Below are 18016 nucleotides of genomic sequence, written 5' to 3'. Positions count from 1 at the left end.
AAAATGATCATTAGTTTTCATGGAGACCGCAGATGATACAACTGTTATCTCTTCTACTTCTTGAAATCACAATGAACCCATAAGGCCAGGGAGAACTGCCAACTTCTCAATTTATTTCATTCAATGCCATCCTGTCCCACCATCAAAGCCCTTTATAATCCCACCACACTTTGAAACATCTTCGCAGATAACACAGTTCTCCAACTACAGGTAATCACTACTCTATAGACTCCTTCCAAGTACTAGAATTAGAGATGGAGGAGGAAGAAGTGCAAAACAGTACACCAACAATAACAAGAAGAACAGCAGAGTCAACAATAACAATGTAAAAGAACTCCATGACTTTGGTGAGGGGACATGATGATTTTGAAGCTGCGCGGAAACTGCAACTTGGACAACACGACATAGTATGGAGACTCATCGGTATACGGAAGGTCATCAAAGCAGGAAGTGTAAAAAATTATCACGAACAAGAGCAGTTGTGTTCATTTTGTCCTATTTTAAATTGAGTACAAAAACGGTTTTGCTTCCGCAGACACCTGACCACATTGGCTAACTGACCTAATGCAACAAAATTTCAGAAGCATCTATTTCAGTTTTACCATATTTCACTGATTCTAAAGCAAACATTTCTTCACATTTTCATTCTTTTCTTCTGTTTTTTTGAGATAGACTCTCACTTGGTTGCCCAGGCTGGAGTGCACTTGCACAATCTCAGTTTGGTGCAACCTCAGCCTCCTGGGTTCAAGCGATTCTTATGCCTCAGCTTCCTGAGTAGCTAGGATTACAGGTAAGCACCACCATGCCCAGCTAATTTTTTTGTATTTTTAGTAGAGACAGGGTTTCACCATGTTGACCAGGCTAGTCTCAAACTCCTGAACTCAGGTGATCCACCTGCCTTGGTCTCCCAAAGTGCTGAGATTACAGGGGTGAGCCACTGCGCTGGGCCCACATTTTCGTATCTTGGAAACTGGAATGCCTTTTGCAATCAATAGTGAGACAAAATTTATTTAGTAACCTTTTTCTTCAATGGTGACACACACATAAGATGCTTCACTGGGCCAGGCTCTGTGGCTCATGCCAGTAATCCCAGCACTTTGGGAGCGTGGTGGTGGGTGCCTGTAATCCCAGCTACTCAGGAGGCTGAGGCAGGAGAATCACTTGAATCCTGGAGGCAGAGCTTGCAGTGAGCTGAGATCGCAATACTGCACTCCAGCCTGGTGACAGAGCGAGACTCTGTCTCAATAAAACAAAGAAATGCTTTCACTGGACAGTCAACAGCATCTTTGATGCATGAAATCTCGTTAATAACTTTCACTCTTCTCAAGTCCATGCGGTTTGTGATTCTTGACAGCAAATAAATCAAGAGAAATCATTTTATTTTATTATTGGGTTAATAATGTGAACATTCGTGCTCCAATGTTGCATTGAGTAAATAGGATCCACTTCTTGCATGACTAAGGCTGGGTGCGGTGGCTCATGCCTATAATCCCAGCATTTTGGGAGGCCAAGGCAGGTGGATCACCTGAGGTCACGAGTTTGAGACTAGCCTGTCCAACCTGGTGAAACCCCGTCTCTACTAAAAATACAAAAATTAGCTGGGTGTGGTGTCAGGGGCCTGTCATCCCAGCTACTAGGGAGGCTGAGGCAGGAGAATTACTTGAACTCAGGCGGGGGCAGTGAGCCAAGATTGCACCATTGCACTCCAGCCTGGATGACAAAGTGATACTCTGTCAAAAAAAAAAAAAAAAAAAAAAGTGCATAACCAGATTTAATGCACCATTCTGGACCTTGTCATGAAAGTCTTCAGGAATCATTGTTACGAATACCAAAAGGTACTGTAGAACTCAGCTGTTATTAAAATGGGTTTTGGAAGCTCTTGCTTTTGACTCATGAGCATGCATCAGGAACCCCCAGAAGGCTTGTTTAATTCAGAGACACCCCAATCCTAGAGCTTCTGACTCAGTTTGCCTGCAGTGAGGATAGAGAACATGCATCTGTAGCAAGTTTTCAGGTGATGCTGATGCTGCTGGACTGGGGACCACATCTGAAAAACCACAGTTCTAGTTTTCTAAGGTGATGGCTCAGTCATTGGGAATTACTACCTGGGAATTAGGAAAGGAGGAGGCAGTCCAGTCGGACCTTGAGACTTTCCTTCTTCCGTTTCAGTCAAAGCAGTCCTGATTTGATCTGTCTCTATATCAGTTTCTGCAGGAGATTTCATGTGAAATAAACGTTTTGCTGCTTTTCTAAAACATGACAGTAATTATTGAAATGGAAACAACCAAAGTTTTAGAGTAAGATAGATCTGGCCTGTGGTCTCAAGTTTTACCATTTAATACTTAATATTTGCAGGTTTTTTTGTATTTTGTTTGTTTTTGAAACAGAGTCTTGCTCTGTCATGTAAGCTGGAATGCAGTGGAGCACTCTGGGATCACTCAACCTCCACCTCCTGAGTTCAAGAGATTCTCCTGCCTCAACCTCCCAAGTAGCTGGGACTACAGGTGTGCGCCACCACACCTAGCTAATTTTTGTATTTTTAGTAGAGACAAGGTTTCGCCATATTGCCCAAGCTGGTCTGGAACTCATGGCCTCAAGTGATTGGTCGCCTCAGCCTCCCCACGTGCTGGAATTTCAGGCGTGAGCCGCCATGCCTGGCCAATTTAGTTTTTTTTTTTAAATTTTTTAATGTCTTCAAAATGGGGATAATAAAACATACTTGAGGCCTTACAATAATGTAAGAGATGATGTACATGCAACATGTCATTAATACAGCTCCTTGCAGATGGTGGGTGCTTAACAGTTTGTAGCCACTAATAATAAGAATAGAGTCTGATCCTTGCAGGTAAAGATTTTACTGTCCTTACTCCTTCTGTAGACAAGTGGTTGCTTGCACTGACTGAGGGCAGAGCAGCTGTTGTCCAGTGACTTCAGAAGAAGCTGCCAGGTCCCCAGCCCCGGTTAAGCAAGGCTCAGAGCTGCAGCTGGGTTGCAGTATCCAGAGTTTGGAAAGCTGGACACACACTTATTGCCAGGCTCCCTGGGTCCCTGGCCTCTGCAGCATGGCTGATTGCACATGAGCCAGGAAGCATGCCCTGTGAGCAGAAGGGGCCTCGGAACCAGCTTCTGTCTGCAGTAGCTCAACTCGGCCCAGCATTAGACGCCTCTGTTCCTCTGCAGCTTATTACAGGTGCTTGCATAACACAGCAGCCACCACTCTGCAGTGGATACTTAACAGGATCAGTTTGTCAGAAGAAGAAAAAACACCCCCTCCTTGTGTGTGACTCCCCAGTTTTCACGATCTCCCCATCTCCTCTATGCTTTGGAACGTGGCAAGTAGCAACGTCATTTGTACCTGAGGTAAAGTTGTTCCCCTCTAACTTAAGTCTCAGCTTTTATTAAAAACATTTAACATTTTGGCTACTATGAAGAAGGACATTAATTCCTGGGTGGGGGGGGAAGAGATAATAATAAAGAAAAGGATGAAAAAAAAAAAACTCTTCACTAACACATGTGTTTTCAGCTCACAACATCTACAAGAACTGTAGAGAACTTTTGGACTCTATCATTCTTAGAAACTATTTTATCTCATATTGGAACAGCCTGGATGTGGGAGGCAAGGTTTCAATACTCACTACAAAGATAGAAATCTAGCTTTGAAAAGTTCTGAACTCAGACTAGAACAGCTTGAGGGTGTTACTTCAATATTTTCTCTTAAAGGTAAGCTGAGCAGTTACATATGGCAGTCTGCCGTATAGGAAGATCCCTTTACACAACAAGTTATAAGTAAATATGCTTGCAGATGGGTGTCTAAGAGAAAGCGTCTAGTGAAATCAAATAAAACCCTTTACAACGTCTATGAACCAACACATTAATTAAATTGATTGGATTTTGATTTTGTGATTTTTAAAGGCTGTGATTTACTTGATTATACACTTTTACAAACAAATCTGCCTTATGAACTCATTCAAATTCCCAGGGACTCCCACAGACAGCAGCATTAAGGAAGCAAAAAGAAGGTCTAGGACAACTTAAAAAATAAAAGCCACCGTGTAGCAAAGCGAGATTTCTAAGCTAAGTACTTTCTTTCTATTGCTTAGGTTCAGAACATAAAATGTATCTTTAATATAAATGGCTACATCCCCACCTTTGCCTTAATGATGTGTTTGATATATACTGTAGCCATTCATACTAATTACATCATTAATAATGGTTTCTTTGAGAAGCCATCTATGAATACAGCAATGTCAGGAGACATATGGGTCATCTAGAATATCTCCAGATTGGCCTTAAGAATTCACAGTCTCACCTTTAGAAATGGCAATTTATTGATTGCTGAAACAGGAGGGGAAGCTGCCTAAGACATCCTGGTTCAATTCATAACTCCTGATAAGTATAATGGAAAATAGGAACAGGGCAGGAAGATCGTTGTTCACTCGTAGGGGTGAACATAAAGCCTCTGAAAAGGTGCAAAGAAACAGATAACTGATACCCCCAGAAATGCCACATGCACCCTGGTCTTACGTTTCTAGCTTGGTAAGGAACTTGTCTCCTTGGCTGCTGTTGGCTATGTTAGATTCCAAATATCCCGGACTGAATGGTTGCTATGCGTACAGCCAATGGGCACCTGCCAAGTGCTAGACACTGTACTGAGGACCCTGCAAACATGATCTTTTTATTTATTTATTTTTAATTTTCAGACAGAGTTTAACTCTGTCACCAAGGCTGCAGTGCAGTGGCGTGATCTCAGCTCACGGCAACCTTCCCGCCTCCTGGGTTCAAGTGATTCTCCTGCCTCACCCTCCAGAGTAGCTGGGATGACAAGCACGTGCCACCATGCCCAGATAATTTTGTATTTTTAGTAAAGATGGGGTTTCACCATTTTGTCAGGCTGGGAAGAGAGAGAATCAGAGAGGTCAGGTGACTAAACTGCAATTATACTGCTCACTGCTGAAAGTAGCCAGGAGTCCAAACAACAAGGATGAGACCCAGTGCACAGGTCGTTCCTCCTCATCATCCTCTGTCCTCTGCAAGCCTTCTCCCTGTCCCTCTCCCCACAGTGGAGACTGCAAATAAATTGCCCAGTGTTGCCGGACCAAACGGGCCAGGAAGAGAGAAACTAGAGACAGAATTAATGAGGCATCGAAGACCATCAGCAGCCTTGATTTTCCTGCTAAATAATTTACATCTTAACCTGCAGGGAATAGGGGCCATTGAAATATTAAACAGGAAGACTGACATCACCATTTTTCCAGAAACGAAGTCCAGAGTCTTTGGTGATTTTAATTTTTTTTTTAAAATTTCTCCTTTATGTCTAATACATAACCAAGTTCCCTTCTTTTAATACTATGTCAATTAGGCAGTAGGAGCCTGTATCTGAATCCTGTTATACAGCAACTCCAGCTGTGTAACTTCCACTACAGCTCTTAAGATTTTTCAGCCTCAGTTTCCTCCTCTGTAAAATAGGGAGACTAAAAGTACCTACTATGTAGGTTGTGTTGAGGTTCCAGTGAATAATGGTATATAAGCTCATGCCTGGCTCATGGTAAGCACCCAGTGTGATGTGTTAAATCGTCCCCCTAAATTCCTATGTTGAAGTGTTAACCTTCAGTGTCTCACAATGTGACTTTATTTGGAGATGGAATCTTTAGAGAGGGAATCAAGTTAAAGTGAGGTCCTCAGAGTGGACCATAAACCAGTATGATTGGAGTGTTTACAAGAAAAGAAGTACGCATGTTTGGACACAGACATGCATAGAGGGAAGATGATGTAAAGATGCACAGGCTCTCTATGTAGATGGCCCTCTGCAAGCCAGGGATAGGCCTGTGGCAGACCCTTTGCTCACAGGCCTCAGAAGGAACTAATCTTGCCAACACCCTAACTCTGGACATTCAGTCTGCAGAACTGTGAGAGTAACTCTGGTTTAAGCCACCCAACCTGTGGCACTGTGTTATGGCAGTCCAAGCAAACTAATATTGTCAATGTTACGTCTTATCCCTTCCTTTGCTCTCTCCGTACCTAGGTCCAATCTTGAGAATCTTATATCTAATTAATGCTTAGACTCCTGGCTAACCTTGCCTGTGAGCTTGTGAAAGCAAATGGGTTTCATTTTGTGTGCCAGCTCTGATCATCTATAGTCACTGCCTGGAGCATTGCATTGAGAAGGATGGCAAGGCCAGCTCACACTCAGTGGGTAACAGTGCCATGATTGATTAGCAATGTCTGCCATAGGCACAGGAGGGGAAGGTGGAGGGTATGGGCCATGTATTTTTCAGCCCTGCCTAGGCTCTCACTGGTGTATTCATCTTGAAAAACTGTTATTAGACTGAATCTCCTAATGTAGCATTTACATCTTTTTGTCACTCTGTTGAACAGCTTCAAGTAGCTTATTTCTGTCAACCACATAAAATGTATATAGTTTGCTGTCCAGCAAGTCCAACACATTTATATATTGATTTATTCAATAATACAAGAAATACTATAATAAAAATATAATTATTACAATACAATGCAATCAAATACAATCATAATATAATCATCATCTAAGAAATCAAACTGACTCTGGAACATCATACAGCTCAGGGCTCCTTTTATTTAGATTTCTTTACCGCTAATTTTATTTGGGTCGATTTCTTCCCCACCCTGCCTCTTCCAGTTCACATTTCAGACAGTCCAGAAAGAAAAACAGCTTCAGGCCTCCTCTGAATTCACATTTCTGAAGCTGTCTAACCTGACTAGCAAGGTTCCCGGAAATCTCTCTGCCTGGCCCAGCTTTTGCATCATTTGTCCACCCTGGACCAATGACCAACACAGGAGAAGAGCAAACCCTGATTGGCTGGACCTGGGTCACATGTTCATTCCTGCAGCAGGGCAGTGGGTTGCAGTGATTGGAGTGGAAAGGATATTACTGAAAACCAAGGCAGTGGTCAGGAACAACAGAGGCTGTCTCTCTGCCTGCCTCATCTACCCACCCAACCTTAGGTCTCATTTGTTTCCCAACGTTAACTCTGCTCTTACCCTTCTTGTCATATTGCTACCCCAGGTGGGAAATTTTGCTCTCTTTTAGGCCCTAAAAGAGGACGCAGATTTTGGTGAAATATCCCATGATTAGATAGCTGTGCATCTAACACCAACCACTGACAAGAAATAACTTGAAAGGTCAGGGGACTACCAGGAAGATCCTGGAGGAGAAAGGAGTTGAATCTGGAGGAAAATTTAGTGGCATAGATGGAGGAAACAGAGGCACTTCAAGTATGAAAGATTAAGACTATTTTGGAAGATTAACAAACAAGTAGAAAGGTCACTGAGCAGATAAAAGAAATGATGCAATGAAAATTTAAATAATATTTTAAAAGAAATTACCAGATTTAACTGTGAGGCAAGATTGCACATTTACAAGATGATTCAAAATGTCTCAAACCTCTTTGTAAATTTAGCACCATAAACAGAACAGGGAGGGTAAAAATGCTTCCATTCCAAAGTCAAATCAGAGGAAGGGTTAGTAACGGCCAGGAACACTGTTAAGTAGGATTCAGAGGTAGAATTTACTTCCACAGGAAAAAATATTATGATTAAACAGAGATGTACAACATAGTTAACTAGAACAACACAATTGGACCTTACTTGAAGCTCCCAAAACATCTCCTGACATATTGATGTTTAGTGGATGATACTGGCTTTAAAAATGACAATGGAAACTTATGGTGAATCTACCTGTATAGTGAGTAATCTAATTAACCTCTCTGTAACTCTGTAGCAAGGAAGTATGTAAATTGCAATTAAGGTCATGATGGGGTCATCAGTTAATGATATACACAAGGATGAAAGAACAGTTTTAAAAGTAAAGGGAAACTTCTAATAATTATATACCAGAGCATCCAATAAATATAAACAGGGCAGAAAGAGAGATGAGGTTAGGAAAGACAGGATAGAGTGTCTGAAGTTAATTATAGCAAATAAAATTTACGGCATCCAGTGTTGAGCTGCCCTTCAGAAAACAGACTGATAAATAAATTCACTGAAAGCCAATTCGGCAAAAATCAATTTATTGAATAATAACAAAAATATCATATTGCTGGAAAACTTATTAAAAGGGCTGGTATTCTTGCAGCCATTTTGTCAATGATTTGTCTGTTCTGCTGAAATGAAGGTCAAACTGTAATATATTCAAGCTATTAGTTCACTGGCTTTCTGAAAACGTCTTAAAAGACTGGACTGAAACACTACTACACTTGTGATCAAATGGTTCAGGAATCTGGGCTTTGTTTATTAGCATTTGTATATATTTATTTATCTGAGTTTTAGTTTCCTCCTGTAACACAGGAAAAAAAAAATTCTACCCTTCTCTTTAACTTGAAGAGGGTACTGGGAGAACTATCAAAGACAGCTGTTAATTTCTCTCTGATTCTTAAAACTTCAAATAGGTTTTTCCAGAAACCCCTTCTACAGTTTGTGAAAAGCCCAAGGCACTTTATAAAATTTGTGCAGACTGTCAGGGTCCTTACACTCTCACGGGATATATCAGGTTTCCATTTCTTGCCCTTGTTGAGTTTCTGTTACGTTCTCTGTTTCTTGCTGTTGAGTTACCTTTGAATTAAACTGACGCTAACACGAAGCACAGTGACTTTCCTTGACAACAAACACACAAACAAAATGTTCACATGAGGACATTGTATGTGTCAGTCAGGATACACCAGGTCACAGCAGTCGCTGTGGCAACAAACGACTGCAAACCTAAAAGGTTCAGGAATAACAACAGTTTATTTCTTGCTCATATCACCTGCCTATCATGAATTTGGTGGAATGAGCAGGGTGGTGTTGCTTCTCAAAGACTCTCAGCAATCTAGGATGAAGGAAAAGCCATCATCTCAAATATTTCTAGCCACCATGTCAGAGGGATAAGAAATTTCTAGAAACTCTCGCATCAGCAATAAAACGTTCCAGCATCTGTCACTTTCATTTATAGTTCATTGGCCGGAACTAGTCTCATGGCCCCACTCAGATCACAAGAAGTTCAAGCAGTGCCCAGCAGGAAAGAGACAGAATCCTTGTTGATGAGCCTGCATGGTGACCATACAATATATTGCTTGGGGAAGTTGAAAGATTTACATTGTAGCAACATAAGTATTAGCTATCACTTCTCTTAGAAGTCCTTGCATACAGGCCACCATATATCTCACCCAGTCTCTCTTCTCTCTTTCCTACCCTCATGTGTCTTTCACAGCTCCATCCGTCTTAGAAGCCACAACGTCCTCAAATTCCTCCTATATGCTTAAGCGGCATGACTCGGCTCTCTGAAGCACTTATCCCCTACTTTTTGCCAATCCAAGACTCTGTGTACATTTTGTAACTACCATTTGCAAAAACCTAAGTTCTTTGTCTGGAGGCAATCCCTTCCCTATTCACTTTGAATGGGTATTTTGGGTATAGGAAGAAGACCATTAGATGAATTATTCTCCTAGTTACACAAGGAAAATGTAACTCTGTGTGTTAAAGCAATTTATACAATTTAAAAGTCCTATAGAAATAATTCTTACCATATTGGAAACTTCTCTGGGCCTCTACTGTTTCACTGCTTGTTCTGACTATATCAGTGTGGGCTTGTCCATAAAAATGTGTTGTGAACTCTAAAACAGTATGCAAAACTGCAAAGACACGGATATTGTTGCACACACACAAGACTCTGTGACTATGAATTCAGAAGTTGTTCCAAATTCCAAGCCCTGAGAGTCAATGCTCTTTTTCTGTGTGGTCGCAGTAAGTACGCATTTTATGGTCTGATATCAAGTAGAAGTCAAGCTTCCCCACTACTCTGGTTTTGTCTGTCTTTGTGATTTAATAATGCAGTCCATATTGGAAGCTGATATAGTTATGTCAGTTATTAGAGAATTACATTTTTGTGTTCTGCTAAAGGGAAGTAAAGATTAGCTCTGCCAGATGCACACATAAAACTAGATAGAGGCATACCTCCAAGTCAACCCATCCATCTTTCTCTAGGACATGTCAACATGTGCGATTTTTGAAATATGGACTGTATTAAAAATGTTAAATGCACTTTTTAAATGTAACCACTGCAGAAATAAGATATCTTTTTTTTCATTCATCTGCTTTTTTTGTTGACTGTTGTTTGGTGTTATTTTTCTTCAGCAGGACTGTCTATGTTTGTTAAGCACCAGTAAATGGCCAGTTATGAAGCAAACACAAAATATACATATGAATATTTAATAAGAAACAATAGCAGAAATATAGTGTGCATTTGTTGCTCCACTGGAAAACTATATTCATTATTCTACAAATTATTCTTCCATAAATATTTCAGAAACTTGAAAAAAGGTTAGAATAGTGTACCCAGTACTTGGTGGGCTAAAAGCACTTTTGCATCTACACTATAATGAATGCCAATCCCAATGCCATACCTCACATCTGAAATCCATCTTTCGGTCAGTTTTAGGAGATACAGTTATTTCATGTTTTCTTGTAATGCAAATATAAATAAGAAAAAGCGCACCAATTACCATGCAGGGACTATGGGTTCTTTCTTGATCAGATGGCAGATAACAACTTCCTTGGTTCCAGTCAAGATTAAGAAATAGAACCCTAGCTGTGAAATGTACTCCGAAAATAAATAAATAAATAAATGCAAGCCTTCTAGTATGGTGCATCATAAAGTCCAAGGCTTCTCAGTCTATTAATTTTTATAGAAGCGACTTAATTTTTTGCAAACAAGTATTTATTAAGTGCCTACTATGTGCTAGGTACTGTGGTATGTGATGAAGATAAAATAGTGACAAAAACCAAGGTGGTGATTTTTGATATCACTTCATTTTTGAAGAGGGACTTTGTTTCAGCTAATTAACTTTGCACAGAATACAGGCTCATTTCAGGGGTTGGATGGTATCAATATTATTTTTCTTTGATGGTGGAATAGTCCACAAGTCATTCATTATCCACTGAATATGGTGACCAGGAAGCAGTTGGATGATTCTAGGACAATTCCCAAGAATAGAAAGACTGGATGTAAGGAATCCAAGATGGATTTTGTTGCTGATTCTTTTTGTTTTGCTTGGTTTTTTGTTTGTTGTTGTTGTTGTTGTTGTTGTTGTTGTTGTTTTTGATAGAGGGTCTTTCTCCCTCTGTTGCCCAGGCTGGAGTGCAATGGCGCAATCATGGCTCACTGCAGCCTCAATCTCCAGGCTTTCTTCTGGATCAAGTGATCCTCCTGCCTCAGCTCCCTGAGATGCTAGGACTATAGATGTGTGTTACTATGCCTGCTTTTTTGTTGTGGTTGTTTAATTATTATTTTGGAGGGCAGGGCTCACTCTGTTGCCCAGGCTGAAGTGTAGTGACATGATCACAGCTCACTGCAACTTCCACCTCCTGGACTCAAGTGATCCTCCCACCTCAGCCCTTTAAGTAGCCTGGACTCCAGCCATGCACTACCATGACCGGCTAATTTTTTGTATTTTTTTCTAGAGATGGGGTTTCACCATGTTCCCCAGGCTGGTCTTGAACTCCTGGCCTCAAATGATCCTGCTGCCATGGCTTCCCTAAGTGCTGCTGTTACAAGCATGGGCCACCATGCCCAGCTGTAGTGTTGCCTCATTTAGGCTACCAGAGAAAAGGAGCTTACAGTATCAGGAAAATATAACTTCTCCTATGTTAAAATTATTTTTATCCAGATGTGGTTCAACTCTAAACTTCTCTGCTGAAATAAACAAGGCCTTAACACGTCTACTATTTTCCTTAACCACGGCCTTGCTTCAGACATAAACATAATTTGTAGTCTTTGCCGGAGCACTGAATTGATGTATACTGCAGTTGATGGTGAGTCAAAAAATTCAAAGACTCACAGCCAATTTTGTGTGAGTCACGGAAAGAAGCCTCACATTATAACTGAACCCTCAAAAACCACCACCAACTGGAAAGACGTGGGTCACGTCAGACAGGAGAGGTCAAAGCTGTGTATCAAGGACAGAATAAAACACAAATATTTCTCTAAAGAACTCACCCCCACCATAATGAGTTGCATTGTTTAGACAACCTAAAACTGTTCAGAGATATTGAAATTTCCTGAATTACAGTAGTAATAATATCATCATCATCAACAGTAGCACTGTAATAACTACAAAGATGATTATGTGCATAAGCATTGTAGGTGTTATATGATTAAATGGTATAAGCAACTTAGGGTAACACAGTCAACAGATAAGATTACAACCTACATTTTGAGTCTTTACATTTTTCCCCCTTTCCTTGACCACACTTGTTCCCACTCACAGCTTCTTCCCTGTTTTCTGCCCAACTTGGAATCATTTTTAAGATGAGTGGCATGGGCTATGAAGCCAGGCTTCTTGGTTTCTTATTTTATTTCAAAACAATGTTTTTCTTTTATTATTATTTCAATACTTTGGGGGAAACAGGTAGTGTTCTTTACATGGCTAAGTTCATTAGGGTGTGATTTCTGAGATTTCCGTGCCCCCATCACTCAAACAGTATGTAGTCTTTTATCCCCCACCTCCCACCGTTCCCCTCAAATCCCCAGAGTCCATTATGTCATTCTCATGCCTTTGTGTCCTCATAGCTTAGCTCCCACTTATAAGTGAGGATATGTTAGTATATTAATACAATGTCAAGTAACTCAGGAATGGAAAACCAGCTAAGCTATGAGATGCTTGGTTTTCCATTCCTGAGTTACTTCACTTAGAATAACGGCCTTCCACTTCATCCAGGTTGTTGCAAATGCCATTCTTGATGGAGTCTTGCTCTGTCGCCCAGGCTGGAGTGCAGTGGTCTGATCATGGCTCACTGCAACCTCCACCTCCTAGGTTCAAGCAATTCTCCTGCCTCGGCCTCCTGAGTAGCTGGACTACAGGCACCTGCCACCATGCCTGGCTAATTTTGTATTTTTAGTGGAGATGCACTTTCATCATGTTGGCCAGGCTGGTCTCAAAACTCCTGACCTCAGGCGATTCACCCACCTCAGCCTCCCAAAGTGCTGGGATTACAGGTGTGAGCCACTGTGCCTGACCTATTTAATTCCTTTTTATGGCTGAGTAGGGTGTGTGTGTATATACACACACTATATTTCCTTTATCCACTTGTTCATTGATGGGCATTTGGGCTGGTTCCATATTTTTGAAATTGTGAATTGTGCTGCTATAAACACTCGTGTGCAAGTGTCTTTTTCATATAATGACTTCTTTTCCTCTTGGTAGATACTGGATCGACTAGTATTTCTACTTTTAGTAAAAATACGAAATGCTTCACAAGTTCCCATGTCATTGTTGCACAGGGGTCGTGCTAATCTTCTCTGTATCATTCCAACTTTAGTGGATGTGCCGTTGAAGTGAGCAATGGTTTCCTATTTCAGATACTATGCTTCCTAGCTGTCTGACTTTATGCAAGTTCCTTAATGTTTCAAAGCCTCGGTTTCCTCATCTGGAAGATGGCAACAACAAAGCTCACAGAGTTGCTCCAATAATTAAGCAAGAAAACACTCGTGCATCTGATTTTCATGGTGATGACGACAATGAGAGCGTGATAGTGACAGTGACAATGATTACACCATAAATTCTCACATTTTCCTCCTAAACCTATGAATGGAGAGAATCTCACGGCTCGTGTAAAATCTCACAGAATCCCAATAAAAACTAGATGTGTAATGTGTTTAACTCAATAGTTTATGCAGGAAAGTTTTTCTTTTTTTTTAAGCTGAAAATAATTACAAGAACACAGCTATAATTCACTGTCATAGCCTTGAGGAAGCTTCATGCAATTGCAGAAGACACACATAAAACTGAAAAATTGAAAGCCTATTTGAAATATGTAGTCATAGTGAGCACTTCTTGTTTAATTGCATTCTGCTTACATAACTAAAAGACCTAAATTAAAGCATAATCATGTCTCTAATGATTTTACACTCTTTTTCTCCCTCCAACATAAGGAAGCTCAAGGTGTTAAAAGAGTTATGCTTTGGGACCAAGATAACTAATGCATAAATTAAACATCCATTTCATACGTTTATTTACATAAATGAAAAAGGAGGCCAAAATCTCTACTCCTAGTTTATTCCTTCTTCACACTTCAGGAGGAAGGTTTGCTATAGATTATTTTTTTTTTCCAATGCATAGAAACTAAAAGTTTCTCAAGTAAGAAATACCAGGTACAGATTTCAAAACTTTGGGTGGCTTTGCATAGCCTCAGAAATGCTGAGAATATAGAATACGCTCCAGTATATCTAATTATCTTTATAAAATCTCTCAAAATCAATAGCATTATACTCAAGACCAGCTGCGGCCGGGGAACTCAAACAGAGCAAGTGTCAGGGAGGTTACTGAGAAGTATGGCTTTCTTCCTAATAGCACTATTTTTATGGAACATAGAGTGTTTGAATTGTCATATTCTGTTAACTCTTTTAAAGACCCAAACAGAATTTAACCATTTTGTTTGAAGCAATCAATTCAACTCTATTCTCAGTATTATTATTATTTGCACTTTTAACTCCTAAAGGACAAAAAAGGCAGATTTTGAGACACAACCGTAAATGTAGCTCACCCTGGATTATAAATTTTGCTAGCACAGTGTGCAATGATTCTACTTTAACTGTTGCCATTGCAGGAATATTCAAAGCAGTGGCACATTAACTGGGTGTTTTGTTGCCCCTTCCAGGTGTTTTTTCTCTTTTTAAAGAATGTTTCCAATATAAACAGGAACCAGACTTTCAAATAAGAGAATTCGAGGGAATTCAGGGAAGCCTGAAACCTAAAGAAAAGGGCTAATTCAGCTGTTTCCTAAGTTGAGTTTTTAGAAACAGTTCATAAAGTCTTAAAAGGTGATAGGTTAAAAAAAAAAAAAAAAGAGCTATGGTCATAGTAAAGCTATTATTACTATGAGAAAGAGAGAAAGAGAGAAACAGAGAGGAGGGAGAAAGGAAGAGAGGGAGATAGACTGCAGAGAAGCACAACTACCCCAAGTTGTCCAACTGGATAGATGTGTTGTATTCATTTATACGGCAGTTATTAACTCTCTACTATGTGCTGGTCTCCATGCCAGGTGCTGAGCATAAGTTGATGACTAAGATATACATAGTACCGCTCTCACAGTTTTCCATTTGGTGAAAGAGTGAGGGTATCATATTAACACATAACAGGTACCATTACAACGATGCTATGAAAAGACAATTAAGGGTTATATAACTGAGAGGCTTTCCAGAAATGATGCCTACACACAATCATAATGAACAATGGGATTGATTATACAAAGTGTTTCAGACATCCCCATGCTCTACACCCAGGGACACACACACACACACACACACACACACACACACACACACATACTCTCTCTCTCTCTTTCTCTCACTGTCTCTCTCTCTCTTCGTCTCTGAAAGACCACAGATAGTGAAAAAGTGCCATCAAATGTGGATTTAGGACACGACAGGCTAAGCAGCAACTGCACGTTGATGGCCACTGACAGAATTTCCAGACTTGATCCTAAAATCAGTGGGAGGTATGGTAGAAATTTCAGCAAGAATGATGGTGATTATGTAACAGAAAATCACTCTTACTGGTATATGGAGAATGGATTAATGGAGACAAGAGTGAAGGAAGAAAGGCCAGTTTAGAAGTGTTGACAGCACTCCAGGCAAGAGGGAAGAGCGGCTTTGGCCAGAAGAATAGAGGGAGAATGGAGAGAAGCAATAAGTTTCAGTCAATAATGACGAGGGGACAATTCACTGGACTTGATCTTTGGGCATGAGGGATAAGGGTGAGGAAAGAGTCAAGAGTGATTTTTCAGGCTGGGCGTGGTGGCTCACGCCTATAATCCCAGCACTTTGGGAGGCCAAGGTGAGCAGATCATTTGACCTCAGGAGTTTGAGACCAGCCTGGCCAACATAGTGAAACCCCATGTCCACTAAAAAATACAAAAATTAGCCAGGCGTGATGGCACGTGCCTGTAATCCCAGCTATTCAGGAATTTGATGCAGGAGAATCAGTTGAACCCACGAGCGGGAGGTTACAGTAAGCCAAGATCATGCCAATGCACTCCAGCCTCCAGCCTGGGGGACACAGCAAGACTCCATCTCAAAAAAAATAAATAAAAGGGGGGAGGGATTTTCAGACACATGGAATTAAACTTCAGTTGTTTTATTTAAAGAAAAGAAAAGAAAAATACCTTCATCAAATTCCATCCTAAAGAACGTAAGAAGAAAGGTAAGTCAACTGGTCCATTCCTAAGACTCTGCCTACTTTATATGCATCTGTGAGTTCATTTGCTTTCCAATATTTAATGAGCACCTGTTATTCACCTGATACTGGGCTTCATCCACTTACATCCAAGTCCACAGGAATATGGACACTTCTGGATGGAACTGGAAAAACTCTGAATTTTTATTCTCTTTATAAATGAATTTTAATTCATGCCTCTCGAAGTTAAGGCCTTTTATTAGTGACTGTAAATCTCAGAGAGACAAGAAGTCATAAGAATCTGAAATTGCCTTATAAATGAGTTGCTAGTAGTGAAACAGTTGTTTAGTTTGTTGAGGGGCTGGGGTGGCGAGGAATTTTGCTGTTGAAATAATTATTGAACATTGCTGAACCAAATAATTAAACTGTGCTGTAAAATTATAGTTATGGTAATATTCCCATCATTTGTTTTGTTTCTGCTCATCTAAATTATGATTTTTGTCATTGCTTTGCAAAGCTACAATATAACAGTCAAACCTGAAATTAAAACCAACCTGCAAAAGTTATACAAGGTGATCCAATATGTTCCACTAGCAATTATTCATGGCAAATAATATCACGAAGCTCTTAAATCCTTGTTGTAAAGCTAGCCAGACGTGCGTCAACTAAAACCTGAGATATTTATAGGTATCAGAAGTGAGGTACGACTTGCTGAAACAATCAAAATGCAAAGGAGATGTCTGAAAATCCAATGGGAGCATCTTGGAATATCAGATTTCTGTTTCCTAGCAGTGCTAAATTTCAGTACTGCTGACAAGGAAAAAGGCACTGATTTTTTCAAGTGACCAAAGGGAACACTCTCTCCTTCACTGCCCCACCCCAGGCTGCTAACTCCTTGCTCTGCCTGCAAAATTCTAGGTGAAATAAGGTTTTCGGGCCAAACCCTAAAACCCATTCCTTAGCACCTTGTGAAAACGAGGTGGTCCAAGACTCTTAAGCAAAAATCATCATTATCATCATCATCACCATCATCCAAAAAGAAAGAACTGAAAGATATGCATAGATCTCACAGCATCAACATAGGAAATGTTCCCTTTGATCCCTTATTTTATAGGCCCTAGAACTAGTGAGCAGTCCCCCAGGTGCTGAGATGATGTAAGTAATTTATGGCTTTGAATTGTTTTTAGTGTGGGGAGACATACGTTCTGAACAGATTCCCCTTCATTCCTGATTCCCGTGAAGCAGTCAGCTCATGTGTCTTCAAAACCAACCAGAATTAAGTAGTTGGAAATTCCACATCAAGCTAATGCTGTTTAGAATTCTACTCATTTCCAATTGGTTAACACGGTTCTCTAGAGTCACATGGCTTTGCAAATGGGATGAATGTGTGTTCTAGAATTTATTTTGAGAAGGATAAAAATCCTAGTTCTAAGACATCAGAGTTGGTAAGATTCCGATTATATTTTTCCTGTTCTCCCTTTCTCTATTTCATCCTACTCTGCACAGAAATTAATGTTAATCTCCTTTTATAAACAAAAAGGATTCATACAACCCTTTTATATGTGTTGAAAAACTCAGGGCATTTACATTAAAGAAAAAACTCAAAAGACAGTAAGTGAACTCCTTCCTAATACAAGACAGCTAGCATAGTAGTTAATAACAGAATCTGGAGTTTGAAAGACCCACGTTTGACTCTTTCTCTGCCTACGACTGTGGGATTTGTGAACAGTGACCCTCTGAGCTCATTTCTTCATCTAGCAGTGGCAAGATATAAAAAGTATTTACTTGATAAGGTTCTTATGAGGAACATATTGACACCAAGCACTTTGCTT

At 40.2% G+C, this 18016-nt stretch overlaps 1 protein-coding gene and 1 non-coding gene across 2 annotated transcripts in view; both read right to left on the bottom strand.

Moving 5' to 3' along the window:
* The window catches only part of RBFOX1 (RNA binding fox-1 homolog 1), a 2485336-nt gene that overhangs the window by 824301 nt on the left and 1643019 nt on the right, over window positions 1–18016 (bottom strand).
* On the bottom strand, window positions 13247–13353 carry LOC123570767 (U6 spliceosomal RNA). The gene has a single exon (XR_006695011.1). It is a non-coding gene; the product is annotated as a U6 spliceosomal RNA (small nuclear RNA).

Source organism: Macaca fascicularis, chromosome 20 (assembly GCF_037993035.2).
Source record: "Macaca fascicularis isolate 582-1 chromosome 20, T2T-MFA8v1.1".
Classification (NCBI taxonomy): domain Eukaryota; kingdom Metazoa; phylum Chordata; class Mammalia; order Primates; family Cercopithecidae; genus Macaca; species Macaca fascicularis.
The sequence above is the reverse complement of the archived record's forward strand: the minus strand, read 5'-3'. Positions and strand labels throughout refer to the sequence as shown.